Source organism: Rhinolophus sinicus, chromosome 17 (assembly GCF_057876585.1).
Source record: "Rhinolophus sinicus isolate RSI-liver-muscle chromosome 17, RSI-T2T, whole genome shotgun sequence".
In the NCBI taxonomy this organism is placed as follows: domain Eukaryota; kingdom Metazoa; phylum Chordata; class Mammalia; order Chiroptera; family Rhinolophidae; genus Rhinolophus; species Rhinolophus sinicus.
The window spans coordinates 206,936,475-206,956,623 of NC_142517.1; the positions used below are offsets into that span (position 1 = coordinate 206,936,475).

Genomic DNA, 20,149 nt, shown 5'->3' on the forward strand with positions numbered 1-20,149 from the left:
CAGGAGAAGACCAAATGGTGGTGTTGGTGGTTAGGAACCAGGGTTGGGCTGGGAGTGGAAAGCTCTGGGACAGCTCTAGCTGTCTATAACCCTAAACTCCTGGGAGGTTTGGACTTCATACCAGACATAGTCCCTCCCAATGCCAAAATGGGGTTCCCTGGAGGCAGCAGATGGCTCACTTCATATACAAACGGAGCATGATAACCCTTGTCCTCCACTCATATCATGGGTCTTGGGGGGCATTCCTCACAGCATTTTGCATCATTCATGGGCCATCCATCATCCAAAGACCAATGTCACACAAAGCATATCACCTGGAACCTTCCATGCCATCACCACCCTGGAAGTACAGAGTTCACCCACAACTTCCTGCAGTTCTCTATAAATATACCCTTCACAGCAATGACAAGTTTCTCTCTCTTGAGGCACCAATGAGTTCTCCCAGAACCCCAGCCTAATGAATCACCTTGATCCTTCAACAGAACACAGTTCTTTAGAATAGATGCTGTATTCAAGGCTGCCAGGGGAATGTGGGATAGACTTTATTTATTATACTTCATGTATTTGGGGCTTCCTTTTTCTACCTTAAAAGTTGACTTTGTCTTGTTCACAAAAACAATTGATTTAGCTTCCTTTTGTAAAAGTATAACCATTTGCTGATCCTGCCTTACTGGTGTTATACCTAGGCCCCTTTGGCTGAAATTTTGGGTGTTCCTAAACTCTTCAGCCACACATTTTGAATTTTGTGGTTTACTCCCACAGATGGCCTGTCACATCCATTGTGCATAGATTTAGAGTCTCTCAGGGAACAGCAATACTTCTCTTTTGGGGTTGGGGGAGCTTATTGTAATATTTTATATAATGGGAATGCACTAGAGCTATGGACTGGGGGTATTCTTGTGGGGTAAGCCTCTCACCCCAAGTCACTCCAACGTGTATTGTGGTTTTCCTTTGGCCCATATGAGGAAGCCCGGGGCTCACTGGACGTACAGGACATGGGGACACGTCCACCCAGCCCTTCAGCTTCATACTGGCCGATATCATACTTTTTGCTAGATGTCTAATCAGAACGGGATCTGCCTGTTGAACTTACGTATAATAATTGTGCTTCCTTGGTTGTCTTTGTCCTATTCTATTCCTGCTTCTAACCGGTTTTGGTTTCCTGGGCTTCATCTCCCAGTTCTGCCCTTTATACCCCACCTTCTGTTTTCAATCCTTTGTTCTTTTCCTCTTCTGATCTTCCCATCCCTGGCTCTGTTGGGCCCTCTCCCACCCATTGAACCCCTGGATCTCCACCAGCCTCTTCCTCCTGCCCTTGCTGGGCTTCTTCCATCAACTGAATAGACAAATTTTGCCTACGTCAGTTTTGCTGAGGGTTCTGAAGAGGCCAGTATGAACATTAAAAACCAAAGGCTTTTATGGGTTCATTTATTCTTGAAATAAACATTGAGGCCTTTGTGTGTGGCAGGCGTCGTAGACGCAAAGCTAAATAACAATTTTCCACTTTCAAGGAGCTCAGTTATTAGTAGAGGAACCCTGAAATTTGCAAATACTATGACAGTGATTTTTAAAACCTTAAGGTACTCAGGAACCATTTAATCTATCTCTTTTACTTGTATCAGTATGGAACATCTCGTGGTGGACTTCTTCAGTACACAGACTCAAGCCACTGTCGACTTTGTAGTTCTGATTTTTTTCCATGGTCACCACTTGCACTCGAGTTCCACAGCATTTGACCCTGGTGACCACCCCTTTCTGATATTCTTTCCTCTCCTGCTGTATCCTCAGAAGTCTTTCAATCCAACATTCTGGCAGCTCTTCCGGGTTTTTTTTCCCTTTGTTTATACCTACAATCTTGATGTTTTCTAGGCCATCCATAGCCATTCTCTTCTCTACACACTTCCCTGGGTAGGCTACACCGACCTTTCAGTGAGTTTCTGAACTGAGCCTACTTTCTGACCTGAAACACTTTCACCCTTACCATTTTTATTTGGTTAATGAATGACTCCACCATCAGCTTTTCCCCACTTGGGTCTGCATAGCCCCCTCGGGCAGGCGGGTAGGCTCCCCTAGTAGCGTCCCATTATGCAGGATACTGCTTGCCTGCCCTCCCACCATCCTGTGCATTCCGAGGGCAGGGACCACGCGTGGGTTGTCCCTCTCTGTATCAGCAGTGCCAGCCCTGCACCTAGCTCCGGGCACGAGCACGTGTCGTTGAGTTAAACCCTGTCACAGGAGAGGGCTGGCGTAGCTACCACTGTTAGGTTGGTGCAAAAGTAGTTGCGGTTTCAAAGGTTGAAAATAATTGCAAAATCCGCAATTACGTTTGCACCAACCTACTAGAAGCGGGGTGAGACGCCTCAGGGATGGCGGCGTCTGCGGGGTGAGAGCCGACCCCGCGAGGTACAGCCTGGAGGGCCCCAACTGGAAGGTTCAGGAGCAGGGGCAGGGGCAGGAGGGCGACCGGTTGCTGGCCCCCGAGCAGGAGCCCGGAGCTGGTGGGGGTCCGGCAGGAAGGCGTCTCAGAGGCCACCCATCTAGAGCCGCCGGCCACAGCCAGTCGCCCCCGCGAGGCGAGGCAGGGGCAAGCGCTGCGGCTCGCCGCCCGGCCCCTCGCCCGCGCCGCAGCGGAACTGCAGCAGCCCACCGCCTCTGCGCGCACTCGCCCCGCGCGGCGCGCGTGGCCCCTTCCGGCCACCGTTGCTCTGTATCACGCTGCGCCCTGACCCGGAAGAGCATTCTCCTTAGCAACTGCGGGACCGTGACGGCGCCGGTCTCCCGGGAGCTACGGTGAGACCTCCCGCCCTTGCCCCGCGCGCCCCACCTCAACCCCCTCTTAGCACAGAGCCGAGTCTGGCCTGCGTGGGCTCCCCGGCCCTTCGGGGGGCACGTGCGGTGACCCCGGACGAGCGCCCTCCGCCTCTGTCATCTCTCCCGGGCCCCCCGTTCGCCCCACGCCCCCCGCTCGGGACAGATCCGGCCTCCGAGGTCCGGCTCCTCGCCCCCGACCCGCTGGCCTTCCCGTGCAGCTCAGTGTAGCGCGCGGTGAGGAAAACCAGCATCAAACCCTCGGTGGCTGTAGAGGATGTTTCCCCAGGCTCGGGTCACCTGTGGGCGCGTTCTCACGGGTCCTGATACGGACATTCGGGGATGGCTGGGATGGATGGGGCGCTTCGGAAGCCTTGGATGGCAGCCACCGAACCGTAATACTGGATGTTTGCCTGCTGCTTTCCAAAGTGATACACCTTGTCTGCTTTGTTGATCGTGGAGACTCATTTAATTGAATATTTCGAACGGATCCTTTTCCGGGTAATGAGCTTTCCAGTCTTCAGAGCTGTGCAGTTAGTCTTCTGTCGCTTAGATTTTGTATCTTTCAGTTTTTCTACAGAAGGAACCTCTCCCTGAGACTGAGTAGGCTTAGGAAAAATTTCAAGTGAAATTTGCGATTTGAAGAAAGGAGGGGCAGATGTTGTTAACAGATTCACCACACACTTATCAAAATCCCAGCTGGCTTTTTTTTTTCTTCCAGAAATTGACAAACTGAAATTTATGTGAAACCACAAAGGACTGAAAACCTCCCTTAATTGAGTTTGAAGGAGAGGCACTAAAAAAACCTCTAAGCCTTGTTTGAACATTGTTGGATAATGACTTTATATTTGACCCAATGATGATGGAACTAAAACTAAGGCCCATGAACAATTTTGGGGAATGACATTTGGGAATAAAATTCAGGAGTTTATATATCAAAATCCATTATTCAAAACAGTATAATTTCATTTCATTTCAATAAGTATTAAGCACCTATAGTGTTATGTGCACCGGAAAGGATATATATATATATATCCTTTTCATATATAAAGTATATATATGAAAAAAATATATGAAATGAGACTGCACACATTAAATTTTAGGAAAACTAAAATAGCATTTGTTTAAATGTAAAGTCAGTGGGAGGAGAGATCAGTATGGGTTTGAATGTTCAGGAATATGTTTATGGATTATATCTCTAAAGTGTAGACACTATTTGTTTATTTGTCTCCAAAGTGTAGCTACAACTTGTATTTGTATTGGAGGGGACAGGGAATTCTAAATAATTTCTTTCCTTAAATTCTTAAGGGTTTGGGAAAAAAAATCTCATGTGACATTTTATAGATTTAAAGGTCACTTGCTTGCAGTTCCTATTTATTTCACTCTTAGTACAAATCTGTCTGGCAGTTTTTTGTGTTTGAGATCTAAAATAATGAGGCAGCTAGTGGGGGGCTTTGCCACTTAAAGATTCTTTCATTTGCTTCTGCAGTTGATCTTACTTTTAAAGGAGACACTACAGTTTAAATAGAGTTAGTTACTGTTTCATACATACTTAAGAGTGTTGTGAAATGTTTCTGTTTCTTCATTTGACAGATACTTCCAGAATGCCTCTTATGTAGCAGGCACTGCATCAGGAAATACCCAAACAACAGTTACTCAGCAACTAGTAGCTCTGCTTTATTTATGGGTGTGTGTGTGTGTGTTAACCTATCTGCCTTTGATGCTAACTATTTGTTTAGAGACGTGGAAGGGCCAAAGAAATTTACGTAGGCATACCTGTTTATTGTGCTTCACAGGTGTAGCCTTTTTTTTTTTTTTTTTTTAACAAATGGAAAGCAAGACCCTCCACCAGCAAAAAGGTTACTACTCACTTTATCACGTTATTTTATTACGGTTGTCTGGAACTGAAACTGCAGTATTTTCGAGGTATGCTTGTACAGGCATCTGAAATTATTTTTCTTTTTAGAGTTGAATAGGGATTTTAGGCTCAGTTGCTTTGGGCATTGTCCAAAGATTCATTTCGTGAAGATACGCACACTCTTAAGGAGTCCTCTTGTGATGTTTTATTGCTTTCTTATAGTTTTAATGCCCATTTATTCACTTACCGTATTTCCCCGACTATATGACCGGGTCTTATATTATTTTTTGCTCCAAAAGACGCATTAGGGTTTATTTTCAGGGGGACGTCTTATTTTTTCATGTATAAAAATCTACATTTATTCAAATAGAGTCATGTCATCTTCTTCTGGATCATCGTCATAACTCTCCAAACCCCAAATTCCGGCTTGAATTTCTTGCGACTCCATTTCCTGTAGAACCATTGGCCCCAATCTCTCATGTCCAGCAATAGAGCTCTCCTTAAATGAGCACCTCTTGTCCATGTAGCCTGCTCGTAATGCATTGGCAACACAGCTGTCAGTGATTTTATCCCATGAATTCTTCTCCCAAGTCATGACCTCTTGCAAGCTAGGCTTCACAAAGTTTCCACACTGATTTGTCTCCATTCTATTTTCAGTGTAGTCATTGATTTCCATGTGCAAATGGTCCTTGAATGGCTTATTTATTGCAATATCAAGAGTCTGGAGATAGGCAGTCATTCCTGCGGGAATCATGATTTGTTCTGTTCTTCTCTGCAAGGAAGTTCTTCATGTCTTTAGCGCGGTAACTGCTGGCTGAATCCCAGACTAGCAGACCTCTTTGGCACCTCGCAAAACACGTGGCAGCATTAAATCGACCCACTTCCTTATAATTGCTTGTGTGCACCAGGCTTTTTCGGTTTCAAGAACATAAATGCCTGAAACATGTTCAACCTTATCTTTCTTGCCCTTAGTGATGATTAGAGGTGGAGCTTTCTTTGCATCTGGATGAATAGCTAAAATACAGGTGACACATGCACTTTCTTAAGCTGTAGAGGGAATGTAGATTGACGAGGCACCCCTCTGATCAATTGTCGCTTGAGTTCCTTGGCCCATAAACACTGCAGTTTCACCCATAGCAATCATGTTGGAGAGTTGGTACGGTGGTACCTCGGTTTTTTAACGTAATCCGTTCCGGAAGACTGTTCAAGTTCTGAAACATTCAAAAACCGAGGCACGGTTTCCCATAGAAAGTAATGCAAAATGGATTAATCTGTCCCATACCTTTAAAATCAACCCCTAAAACAGAAATTTAGCATGAAATTTACTATCTAATGATACCATAGATACATAAAATGATACACAATGAAAGCAATAAACACAATACGCTGTACTGTAAAAGCAATAATAAATGAACAATGTAAAAACAGTACTGTAGATGATAAAAATGAAAATGTAATTTTTTCTTACCTGCAATGATGATAGTCATGGTTTGAATGGAGGGGTCCCCTTCAATAATCACAATAGGTGAGTGTTGTTCAGGTGTTCTGTGGTCCTCTTCTGGAATCACAATAGGTGAATGTTGTTCAGGTGTTCTGTAGCCCTCTTCCAGAATCACAATAGGTGAGTGTTGTTCAGGTGTTTTGTGGTCCTCTTCCGGAATCACAATAGGTGAGTGTTGTTCAGGTGTTCTGTGGTCCTCTTCTGGAATCACAATAGATGAATGTTGTTCAGGTGTTCTGTAGCCCTCTTCCAGAATCACAATAGGTGAGTGTTGTTCAGGTGTTCTGTAGCCCTCTTCCAGAATCACAATAGGTGAGTGTTGTTCAGGTGTTCTGTGGTCCTCTTCCGGAATCACAATAGGTGAGTGTTGTTCAGGTGTTCTGTGGTCCTCTTCCGGAATCACAATAGGTGAATGTTGTTCAGGTGTTTTGTGGTCCTCTTCCGGAATCACAATAGGTGAGTGTTGTTCAGGTGTTCTGTGGTCCTCTTCTGGAATCACAATAGATGAATGTTGTTCAGGTGTTCTGTAGCCCTCTTCCAGAATCACTGTAGGTGACTCCTCTCCTGCCCTTCCTTCCCTTGATTTGTTTATACCACTGACACCTGGTTTAGACTCACTGGATCTTTTCCTCCCTAAAAAGTTTTCCATTGACATTTGCTTTTTCTAATGTTTTAAAATTTCTTTAAAGTGATACATAACATTATCGTTGAAAATGTTAGTGGCATGACTTACAGCAGCTTTATCAGGGTGGTATTTTTCAACAAAAATTTATACTTCAACCCATTTTGCACACATTTCTTTGATTAGTGCAATAGAAACACTTTGTCTTCCCTCCTCGTCCGAAGACAATTCCTCAGTTCCTACCTGTTGCTGCTCCGTCAGAAGGTGTTGAAGCTCTTCTGTGGTGAGTTCAGACTTGTGGTCCTCACTGACTCCTCCACATCATCACTGCTCACTTCCAAGCCCATGGACTTTCCCAGAGACACAACATCCTCAACACCAGGAGCATCCTCTTCAACATCCTCAAATACATGTTCAGGGACAGTGTCTGGCCACAAGTTCTCCCGTGCTGATGTCATTGTTCTCTGAGACACATCTCTCCATGCTTTGTCTATGAGATGTAAGCAACGTAGGATATTGAAATGATTCTTCCAGAACTCTCTGAGGGTCACCTCAAAGCACTTTTGGAACAGTGCTTTGATATAAAGCTTCTTAAAATTACGTAGATATGACCTACTGGTCCATGGGCTGGATGAGAGGAGCCGTGTTGGGGGCCAAAAACTTTACACTGATAAAACTGAACTCTTCCATCAAGCATCCTCCAAGCCTGGGGGGTGAGCTGGACCATTATCCATAACAAGCAGGCACTTCATTGGAAGATTTTTGTCTTGGAGGTATTTTTTTACACTTGGCCTGAACACTTTATGAACTTACTCAATAAAAGACTGCTTGGTTACCCAAGCTTTACTGTTCATCCTCCACGTCACATGCAATTTGCTTTTTATAACATTGCTTTTCTTAAATACCCTGGGATTCTCAGAATGGAAGACTAGCAAAGGCTTCAACTTAAAATCCCCACTTGCATTTCCACAAAATAAAAGGGTTAGCCTGTCTTTCATGGGCTTGTGTCCTGGCAATGATTTCTGCTTCTTTGTTATATAGGTCCTCTTTGTCATTGTCTTCCAAAAGCGGCCTGTCTCATCATGGTTGAAAACTTGCTGGGGATGGAAGCCCTCTGCCTCTACATAATCTTTAAGTTTCAAAACAAATTGGTTGGTGTCTTCTTTGTTGGCACTGGCACTTCACCCTGTCTCACCACATTGTGTATGGCACTTGTCTTCAACTTTTCAAACCACCGTCTACTTGCCTTGAAAGCGTCACTCTCAGCACTTGTTCCAGGGGTGTTTTTGATGAAGTCAGCATGCAAATGTGAAGCTGTTTCACAAATTATGCTCTCAGAAGTGCTGTCACTGGCCAACTGTTTTTCATTTATTCATATGAAAAGCAAATTTTCCACTTCTTCAATTGTCTGTTCTTTGTCTTGTGTTTTAATACCTCTTGCAACATTGGCTCCTTTAATGGCTTCTTTATTTTTTAAGATGGTGCAGATTGTAGATTTGGCAATACCAAACTGCATTGCCAGATCACATACACGGACACCACTTTCATGTTTGGAAATAGTTTCCTTCTTTACCTCTATTGTTGTTCTGTTAATGATTCTCTTGGCTTTGCAACTTTTATCCACTTCTCACAGCAAGGGGTGATTGGCAGAGTGCTCCTGAGATGAAATGAGCACAGATTGATTGCACACAGTCACCAAATAAGCCCAAATATCACCTCCGTTTTGCGCGGGTGCTCAGGATTCAACAGCTGGCAGTGGAAGCCACGTGACATGTTCAACTTCTGAGGCATGTTCGAAAACTGAAGCATTTACTTCCGGGTTTACGGCGTTCTTTGTAAACCAAAATGTTCGTCAACGGAGATGTTCGAAAACCAAGGTACTACTGTATTTAGAAAAGTCGATGCCATCAATAAAGGACTTGAAGGCAAGTGCATGTTTAACAACTCCAGTATCTTCCAGCTTGAACAGTGTTCTCGATCTTAAAGACAGTTCATATCGCTGAAGAAAGCCATCCAGCCAGTGTTGTGAAGCTTTGAATTCTTCTGGGGATATTTCTAACTGGGGTGCCATTGCAAGGGCCAATGCTTGAATACCAGCCTTGCACACAACCAAAGGCTTTGCTCTCCTGTCAGCAATCCATTCACAGGTGATGTCTTCCAGCTCAGGAAATAATGGTTGCTGACCTGGTCCACACTAGCGCTTCTTAGCATTTTCCTTATCCACCTGTTGACTGAGGTTATCGTACTCTGCTCGCCATTTTCGGACCATTCAGAGATCCAACTTCTCTTTGCAGAAAGCCGTAAGATTCTTGCCCTGGGAGTCCTCCTTTCTTGTACTCGATGGAATAGCTCTTTCTTTTAGCACTCATCTTGTCTGGGGGTCAAAATACAGTGGTACCTCTGTTTTTGAACATAATCGTTCCGAAAGACCGTTTGAGTTCTGAAATGTTTGAAAACTGAGGCATGGTTTCCCCATAGAAAGTAATGAAAAATGGATCAATCCATTCCAGACCTTTGAAATCAATCCCTAAAACTGCAAATTTAGCATGAATTTTACTATCTAAGGATACCAGAGATCCGTAAAATTTACGGCATTCGTAAACCAAAATGTTCGTCAACGGAGACGTTCGAAAACTGAGCTGTAGTCCCTTTAAATCTACCATTAAGTCAAGTGTTAATTGAAGACATACTTACAAGACAGGAGTGGCAACAAAAATGATGACAGTTAGGAATGATGGTCCACACCAAAGTGACGAAAAATTGCAGGCACCAAAATTCAGAAAACGTTTCTTTATTTCACACTTGTGCATTAAGTACGTCCATTACAATACACAATGTATTGAATTATGAAGATTCATATTAGACACAACCACGTCTGTTCGTTATCAAGTGCGCACGTTATTCATGCGTTGTGTCTGTACTCCAGTTGGTCGTTCGGCAATAAGTCTTGAGTTCATCTGTTTTTATAGGCATTTACCTCTCGTCCAAAGGCGCCCGCTTGGGTATTTACAAATACTTAATTATAACTTATAATCATTTATTTAAAGTATTAATGTCAACAATATTTCTATTTAATTATATATTAATATTTTATAATTCAATACATCCATCATATGTTGCAACAGACGTACTAAATGCGTCCATCTGGCTGATGATCTTAACTAGAGCGTATTTTTGGAGTAGGGCTTATATTACGAGCATCCTGAAAAATCAGGCTAGGGCTTATTTTCCGGTTAGGTCTAATTTTGGGGGAAATATGGTTGTCAACAAATAAGTGCCTACTTGGTGCGAGACACTGTGCTTGGCGTTGGTAGTGGGGGAGAGTGAATGTATACATGGTCCTTGTCCTCAGCAGGTACCAGATAATCACATGAATGTAAAACTGCAACTGTGACAAGTGTTTGAGTCAGGGAAGTCGCAGAAGTGACATTTGAATTGAAATCTAAATTGAAATTTGAATTGAATATGCTGGTAAGGAAGGCTGTTCCAGGCAGAGCAAACTGCAAGGGCAGGGACCCTCTGATGGCAGGGTTGGTGAAGAGAACTGGGGACTTCCAGGACAGCTTGTATGGAGCAGGAAGAAGGAAGAATCTGGTGGGAAGGGGGCCTGGAGAGGTGGGCAGAGGGAGGGAGGCCTAGTGAGCAAGTTGAGTTTTTCTTTATCCTTGGAGTATAGAGAAGCCCCTGTATGGTTTTACTCAGAGACGTAGGCTGGATGGTGGGTGGGGATGACAGATTGTGATTGAACAGCCTGCTTTGTGTTACTACCATTGCTTTGTGTTGTATACTTTCCTCATTTTCTCAGCATGCTCCCTCAGCTTTATTGTCGTTGGGGAAGCCTCCATGTTTCACTAGCAAGAGATGTCCACTTTTTTTTTTTTAATTGGGAGAAAAGGAATTTTAGAGATTAAGATTGGACACTAGGGGTGGGGGTGGGAGTGAGGGTAAGGGGGATCAAATATATGGTGATGGAAGGAGAACTGACTCTGGGTGGTGAACACACAATGGGATTTATAGATGATGTAATACAGAATTGTACACCTGAAATCTATGTAATTTTACTAACAATTGTCATCCCAATAAATTTAAAAAAAAAAAAAAGAAAAAAGATTGGACACTAGAAGTTAGTTGATTTGAAATATTTTTGCATCAGTGTGATCTCTAGGGCACTAATTTCCATGACTTTTTATTGTACTAAAAACATAGAATTTACCCTTTTAACCATTTTCAAGTGTACAGTTCAATGGTGTTAACTATATTTACATTGTTGTGTAACAGGTCTCTAGGACTTTGTCATCTTGCAAAACTAAAACTTTCTATTTTTCCTCTCCCCCCAGCTCCCAGCACCCACCCTTCTACTTTCTGTTTCCTGGATTTTGACTACTCTAGATATCTCAAATAAGTGAGATCATACAAGATGTGTTCATTTTTACCTTCATGCTCCTTTCCTGGAATACCTTCTTCTATCAGTCAATTAAAATCGTCTTAGTTCTTTAAAGGCCCAGTTCCTCTCCTTTGTCCTTCAACTTGGATTAATAGACCCAGAATGGAAGTGGCCTTAGAAATAATCCTGTCCAGCCCGCTCTTATTTGAGGTGAGAAAAATGAATCCTGTAGAAGTTTTAGTGATTTGCCCAAGGACAGACATCTAGTGAGTTGGGCAGAGTTGGGACTAGAGCTCCAGTCTTTGAGCTCTTGGGTGGGTGCCTTTTGTGCTTCGTGCCCTTTGCGTTTCAGCCTGTTTACATGTTGTGACTTAGTGTTCTAGTCTTTTGAGGTACAGAAACATTTCCATAGCTCCATAACACATGCTGAAGCACATTAGATGCCTAGGAAATACTTGTTGATGAATTGATTGTCTTCAGGACTGTCATTGCCTAAAAGATGGCCCTACATAAAATGTTGAACTTCAGTGATTTCAGATCCTTGATTATATTAATCAGATTTACATTGGTCCTTCTGCACTTGAATAGTTCTTTCACTTTTGCAATCAGAGTTCAGACTTCCTCACCTTTTCCTAACGCTTTTTTCTCTTTTTTTCCCTAAGTTTTTATTTGTTGACTATTTACTTTGTGCCAGGCACTAACGCATTCATTTTTTTAACCATTTTATTCCCCCCACCCCCAAGCCATTGTTTCTCAGTCTACTTGTGTAGGACACAGCTCCCTGGCCCATGCTGGTGGCATTTAATGAGCCTTGCACTCCCCGTGGCTGAGGCAGTCGGTCACCGGTTGGCTGCTCACAGCCGCTCACGGCAGCTCTCCCCGGCTGCCGGCCGCTCAGGCTGGCCTGTGTCAGCACCCAGCAGCTGATGGCAGCACACAGCAGCCTTCGCTGACCTCTGGCTGTTAACAGCAGCCCAGCTCCAGGGAGAGTCGTTGTTCAAGATCTTAGCTGTACAGGGCGCGGCTCACTGGCCCATGTGGGAATCCAACCGGTGACCTCGGCGTTAGGAGCATGGCGGCGTTCCAACCACCTGAGCCACCGGGCTGGCCCATGCTTTCTTTATTGCATGTATTTGCCCATGGTATGAATACTTGGGTTCCTCTGTAAATTTTGATGAAATCTAATGAAAAAAACCAAAACATCAGAAATGAAAAACCTAATGCATTTAACTTTTTGGGTTAGCTAATTTGAGGCAAATTTTTGAAAGAATCATATTTGTACCACATTTTGTAGTGTTCATCTCAGAATGCCTATAAGCCAGTTGATTTTGGTATTGGAACAGAAGTGATTTTGAGATGGCTCAATATTTTAAGGGCAAGAAAAGTGTAAGCATTTTCTTGTGTGAGGAAGATTTGTAAACTTTTCTTTGCATTTTCCCAGTTCCCAGGCTTTGCTTTCCTGTAATGTAAGTTCAGCCTCATAGAATTCAACTTTTAGAATGTCCTCTTATTTTAACCATTCAACTTTTAGAATGTTCTCTTATTTTAACCTTCAAAAAGTTTTTTTGTTTTTTATGGGAAGTTGCTGTGGGAAATAAAGTTCATTTTCAGTCAAATACTACTGAGCACATGTACAAATCAAACTGTGGGCCTGGAATGGGTCCGGAGATCCCTCTGAGATGCAGCCATCTATACCGTTACAGGTGATGTCAGGGAGACCTGGCCAGGATACTTGTTGCGTTTATTAGACTGAAGGTGGGTGTTGGGTGGAACTGCCAAGGATGCTCCTTTGTGTCATGTAACAGGAGAGAAAGATTTGACAACGAGGAGACTTTTCAGATAGCATTTGATTTGGAACCATAGCAGTGATGCCTCAGAGTTGAGTTATGTGATTAATTCTTGTGTTGAGGCTAGAATTGGTCAAGTTTAGTCAATTGATAGTCCCCCCTTGCAAAAAAACTTACCTTTTCTCCCCAGTGTTTAAAATTGTGGTTTATTGTGGGGATTATAATTTATGGATTCCTTCCTATGTGTCAAGTAATTCACATGCATTATGTCATTTAATACCAATTGTTGTCCAATGAGAAAGATGATTTAACTCTTGCTGAGAAAATTGAGCATTAGGCAATAAGTGTTAGAACCAGAGTATGGACCCACGTGTCTGTGATTCCAAAGCCCATATTCCTTCCATCATCACAGTGCATCATGCTACTGCCCTACATCAGGGTCCGATTTCAGTAGGTATTTACGCTGCTCATGAGAGCGTCAACATACATACCGTGTTGCCCCGAAAAGAAGACCTAGCCGGACCATCAGCTCTAATGCGTCTTTTGGAGCAAAAATTAATATAAGACCGGGTTTTATTTTACTATAATATAAGACCCGGTCTTACATAATATAATGTAATATAAGACTGTGTCTTATATTAATTTTTGCTCCAAAAGACGCATTAGAGCTGATAGTCCAGCTAGGTCTTCTTTTCGGGAAAACACTGTACTATAGGATTGATAAAGAAGAGGGCAAGTGATATAGTAGACTGATATACTAGGAAGTTACCTGTTCCCTGTGGCTTAAAAAATCCTTGAAATGAAGGAAAGCCATTGTTGGAGTATCTGGTAGACTTGAGAGCTTGGGAACCCCATGAGAGCTTGGGTACCCCAAGCAGGAGGACACAGGAAGTTGCATGATACTAATTGAAGAACCCCGTTCCTAGGTTCCTCTACAGGCTTCCTTTAATGAAATTGGATTGTGTCTATCTCCCATTAGGCTTTGCTGAGGAAGAGGGGTTTGTAATGATTGTCTGGGTGCTGAGGGATTCAGAGAAAAGCCCCAAACATTTCTGTTTAACTTCACCTCATTTAGAGAGCATTTCCCTACATGGGCAATAGTTCCTCCTTTCTCTCTTTGCCAAGGTCAGCCTTCATCAGTTTTAAAGGATTGCATTGAACATGAAGCTGTAGCAGCAACCATACCAGGAAGGAGATAATAACACATTATTTTTGTTTAATGCTATGTGGTTTACATGGTTTGTCATTCTTTTTAGCTATTTTAAGTTTTTTTTTTAATGAAAAAATATTTGAATTGTTGAGATCTTTTGTTCCAAAAAGACACAAATTTTCTTTATTATTTACTGAATTTTGTCAGTTCAAATCTTGTTCACTCTTTCTTAATAGTTTGGAAGTAAGGATGCCTTGTGAATTTTATGACAAAAATACACGTTATTAATGGAATAATTTTTAATGAATTAGGGCCCAAATTGTATTATGAAGGATTAGTAATTATTGGTTAAGACCATACTTGTTAAAAGCTGATTTATTGAGGTATAGTTGACATACTATAAACTGTACATATTTAAGGTGTACAGTTTGTTAAGTTTTGACATGTGTGGAGTCATGAGACTACCCTCACAAACAAGAGAGTGAGCATAGCCATCACCCCCAAAGCTTTCCTCATATCCCTGGCTCCCTGACCTACAGCTCAGACTAGCACTGATCTTTCTCATGTGTATTAATTTTCATTTCCTAGAATTTTATGTAGGTGGAATCATATAGTATGGAGTTATGCTTCTTTCATTCACTATAATTATTCTGAGATTTATCCATGTTTTTAAAGTATCAGTAGTTGATTCCTCTTTAATTCTGTGTAATAGTCCTTTGGCTGGATGTACCACAGTTTGAGTGGATGTACATTCACTATCGATGGACATATTGTTTCCAGTTTTGGTAACAAGGCTGCTGTGAAACTGTGCACAAGTCTGTGTGTGGACATACACTTTTATTTCTCTTGGCTACATAAATACCCAGGAGTAGAATGGCTGCATCATACCATAGGCATATGGTTAACTTTTAAAGAAACGGTCAGGTTTTTTCAAAGCGGCTGTACTATTTTGTATTCCCACCAGCCGTGTATAAGAGGTCTGATTCTTCCACATCCTGGCTACTTGGTATGGTCAGTCTTTCAAATTTTAAACATTCTGATTTTTAATGGTATCTCATTGTGATTTTAATTTGCATTTTCCTAATGACTAGTGATGCCGAGCATCTTTTCATGAACTTATTTGCTATCCATATAGCTTCTTTGGTGAAGTGTCTGTTCAAATCTTTTGTTCATTTTTAATTGGGTTTTATGTTTTCGTATTACTGGTTTTAGAAGTTCTTTATATATTCTGGATGCAAGTCCTTTCTCAGACATAAGTTTTGCAAATATTTTCTCCTACTCTTTTCATTCTCTTAATGGTGTCTTTTGAAGAGAGAAGTTCTTAATTTTGATCAAGTCCAATTTATAATTTTTTTCTTTTATGGATTATGCTTTTTGTTGATTTATCTAAGAAATCTTTGCCTAAGTTAATATCACAAAGTTATTCTCCTAAGTTCTAGAAGTTTTAGTTTTAGGTTTTACATTTAGATCTATGATCCACTTTGAGTTAGTTTTTATGTATGGGGCAAAGTATGGAGTAAATTTCTTTTTTTACATATGGAACCCAACTATTCTAGAACCATTTGTTGACAAGGCTGTTCACCTATATACAAATAGCTTTGTGTATAGGTTGTACCTAGGTTGAAAATCTTTATGTGTGTGTGGTTTTATTGCTGGACTCGCTATTTCATTGTTGATCTATGTGTCTATCTTGACGCCAATACTACACTGACTTGATTACTGTAGGTTTTTAAGAAGGCGAAGTCAGATGGTGGAAGTCCTTCAGCTGTTTTTTCCCCCCCAGATTTTGAGGTCCTTTCATTTCTATGTTAATTTTAGCTTTGTTAGCTTTTCCAAAAAGTCTGCTTGAGAATTTGATTAGGATTGTATTGAATCTGTAGATCAATTTGGGGAAAATTGTTATCTTAACAATGTTGAGGCATCCAATCCCTGAACATGCTGTGATCTCCATTTGTTCAGTTTAGTTTTTTTTTTTTTTTTTTTAATTTCTTTCTTTTTAAAAAAAATTCTGTTAGCAATATTTTGTAGTTTTCACTGGGCAAATCTTGCACATTTTTTGTGTCACAGTTATCCCTATGTATTATATGTTTTTTGATACTATTGAAATGGTGTTTTTTTTTTTAGTTTTGAATATTTGTTGCTCGTATATAGAAATATGATATATTTTTGTACATCGATCTCTGTCAACCTGGTTATGCTCACTTATCCTAGTAGCTTTTTTTATAGATTCCATTGGGTTTTCTACATAAAGATTATGTCATTTGTGAATATAGACAATTTTACTTCTTCCTTGTGATCTTTTATTTCTTTTTCCTAGTGCAGTGGCTGTAATTCCCAGTACAATGTTAAATAGAAGTGGTGGGAGCAGACATATTTGTCTTGTTCCTGATCTTAGGAAGAAAGCATTCAGACTTTCACTGTTAAGTATAATGATAGCTGTAGGCTTTTTGTATATACTCTTTTTCAGTCATTCCTTCTATTCCTAGTTTGCTGAGAGTTTTTATCAGAAATGAATGTAGGGTTTTGTCATGCTTTTTCTGAGTCTACTGAAATCATGTGTTTTTCATTTTTCATTTGTTAATATGGTGAATTACATTGACATTCAAATGTTAGAGCTAAGCTTGCATTCCCGAGATAAACTCTACTTGATCCTGATGTACTGTTCTTTTTATATATTACTGGAACTGATTTCCTAAAATTAAGAAAAAAAAGGTTTTTTCATCTATGGTTATATGGTTGTACATACTGGTGTGAGATATTTTTTCTTGTAATGTCTCTGTTTTTGTCTTAGTATCAGGGTAATGCTGGCAACCTTGAATGAGTTGGGAAGTACTGTTACCTTTCCTTTTATTTTCTGGAATAGTTTGCATCTATAATCACTTTCTGTTTAAGTGCCCCCTTTAATGTTTCTGGATTTGCTGGTGATGATTATTTCAGCTTTCACATGTCTGAAAAAGTTTGTATTTTGACTTTGTTTTTGAAAGATATGTTTGCTGCATAACGAATTCTAGATTGATAGTTTTTTTCTAGCAGCACTATAAGGATTTTGATTCACTGTCTTCTATCTTGCTTGTTTCTGACAAGAAATCTGACATCGTTATCTTGTTTCTCTGTACCTAGTATGTCCTTTTTCTCTGCTGCTTTTAAGAGTTTCCCTTTAAATTGGTTTTAAGAAAATTAGAGACAGTGGAAATGTAATGGCTGTATGTGATGTCAGAGGGGTAGTAGATTGGGGGAGAGGGTTATCACTTTATGAGGGATATAAATGATAAATGTCTATTACATTGTTTTGTACATCTGAAACTAATTGAAAAAAGAAAATTGATCATGCTTCTCTTGGTATTGTTTTCTTTACATTTCTTGTGATTTGTGTCATTGAACTTGGATTTATGATTTTATAGTTTTTATCAGATTTGGAACAATTTTAGCTATTTATTCAAATGTTTTTTATTTCTCCACCTCTCTCCTCACCTTTGCAGATTCCAGTTGCACATATATTAGGTTGTTTGAAGTTGTTCCACAGCTTACTGATGCTCTGTTCTTTTTTTCTTTGTTTTTCATTTTGCATAGTTCCTATTGCTATATTGTCAAGTTTACTAATTTTTTCTTCAGCAGTGTCTAATCTGCTGTTAATTGCATCCAGTTTGCTTTTCATCTCAAGCATCATAATTCTTATCTCTGGAAGTTTGATTTGGATTTTTTTTTTTTTATATCTTTGATGTCTCTTAAACTGTTCAATCTTTCCTCTAACTTTTTGAACATATGGGATACATTTCTAATAACTACTACTTTCCTATCCTTTTAAAAAAGTATTCCCATATATTTCTACATTATCTCTTCCTCTCTGCCTTTCTCTTTCTGTGTCTCTTGTCTGTCTTTCTGTCTCTCTCACATAAACACATCATATTTATTAAAGAAATAATGCTAGATACATAATAATATCCCTATTCCATATATTTGGAAACAGGCTTGAGAAAGTTTAATGGTTTGATTTGGTCATGTTCAGACAGTTAATACTCAGGTTTAATCTAGTTTTTCCCCCCACAAATTCTGCTCTTTCCATTACTCCTGCTTCAGTAGAAGGGATAAGGCAAATAAAGAACTGAAACAGGAGTAAGAGTAGGTAAGGCACCATAATAGAAAGAGAAGAATTATGAAAGATGAGAAGGGAGTGTGTAGGTTATGAAAGACTTCCAAGGAGGCAGGAAGCTTTTGGGATGCACCTTGAAGGGCAGGTCAGATTTTGCAGGTTGCTCTAAGGAGGGTAAAGCATTAGAGGAGGGGACAAGAGGATACTACAGTGCGTGAGGTTGGAGGGTGGGGCATGGGTTTAGCTGAACTGGGTGTGATTATGGAAAGCAGATGACTAGGGAGGTTGGACTGAACTGGGGAGCATTTTTGATGTCTGGCTTTAACACAACTTTTTATTAATATACATCTTGTCTCTTCAACTGCTGTGTGCTTCTGACACAGGGATGATATCTTTTAAAATTTCCTTTCATTACTTAGTACTGTCTTGCACACGATTAATTTACAGGTTGTTGATTGATTAATAACATTTTCTTACTATAGCATCCTTAGTTCTCCTTTATTGGTACTTGTGATTGCATTGTTTGTTGTGTAAGAAGTTTTAAATCCTGTGTTCATAAAATTCCTTTCAAGGAAGTCAGCGTGCTTTATGTGAATTCCTTTATTGATTGTCTCCGCTGTCATTTGACCATACTCCAAGAGTATCCCACTTCCTCAAGCATCCAGAATCTTACTTCAACTTAAGGGTCGTTGTGTAATCTTGCACTTTTTTAATGAAAGGAATGCTCAGATGGTAGTGTTGTGGGCAGAGCCTAGGGCTGGTTCTCTGGACTTTGTAACTTCTGGCTGGTAGGGAGGAGTATGTGTGGTACTGTCCTGGAACTCACAGCTGCCCACCACGTGCAGAATTGGCTCTGACATGACGAGTGCTCAACTGGACTCACTCTAATCTTTGTATCTCAAAAGAATTGAGAGCTGAGATTTTAATGAGGGTTTCACTGAATTTCAATCAGTTAAAAAATAATTAATGGAAAAATATCTTACTGTTCCAGTCACGTCATTCTTCCTGCAGCACTCTTAATTATCTTAAGCAAACCTTTTTACTCTTGAGCTCTGGCAAGTGACCTCTTTGCTGGAGCTCCCTGAAGTGAATGCTAGTTGTTCTCAGTGAATTGGATCAAAGAGTGCATTGCCCTCTGCTGTTTGCTCTCCCTGCCCCCATGAATCTCCTCGTTAATGCAACTGCAGAAGAAAAGATGAAAATCAAGGATTTTGCTAACTCCTAACAGGTGACTACTTAGAAGGACATGAATAGAACCAAACAGATTTCCAGTGGCTGAGGTTGAATCTAGAGTCAAAAGACTACATATCGGTATGTCTTTACATGCATTCTGTAGTCTTGTTTGTTTTAAAATTTGATGTTTTATTAAATGCTGCGGAGTTACAAAATAATGTATGCAAAATATATGTAAGGTATACAGAATAATAGGACAGTGGATACGCATGTACCCAAACACCTAGTTTAAGAAGAAATTGTCATTGCCATTGAATTCTTTATGATCCTGTTCCTAATCCTACCTCTTCCCCTTTCAGAGGTAACCTGAATTCTGTATTTTCTTCGTACTTGAACTGCATAGTTTATATCCTTAAGTTGTTTAATTTTGCGTGTTTTTGAATTTTATAAAATGGAATGACGATGCAGATACTTTTCAGTATTAACTATTTGAAATTAAGTTTTAAACATCAAATAGATGGTTGTCTTAGCAAATTAGAAATGAGAGGTTAGCGGAAACTCTGTTAAGTTGTCTGTCCTTCAGGCCAGGTAAGGATTGTTTCTTCCAGCACATTCTTCAATGCTTGGTCCAGTCTTTGTTAATTGTCTCTGAGAAAGAGCTCCAGTATCCCTGAAGGAAGGTTGTTTTCTAATCTCTGATCTGTTTGGGAGTTGTTCTTTGTAATTAGATGGAGATTAAAATATGCTTTATTCTTTCTGAATTTCTTTTAAGGTCA

The 20,149-nt window shown here is 40.6% G+C and overlaps 1 protein-coding gene across 3 annotated transcripts in view; it reads left to right on the forward strand.

Annotated features, from left to right (window-relative positions):
* The first annotated feature begins 2,433 nt into the window (after window positions 1-2,433).
* Window positions 2,434-20,149, forward strand: part of DIS3L2 (DIS3 like 3'-5' exoribonuclease 2) — a 299,279-nt gene continuing 281,563 nt past the window's right edge. Inside the window, exon 1 of one of the 3 annotated variants that reach the window (XM_074314980.2) lies at window positions 2,434-2,790. The gene's annotated coding sequence lies outside the window, so the exon portion shown is untranslated. The other 2 variants (XM_074314986.2, XM_074314989.2) reach the window with 2 other exon arrangements.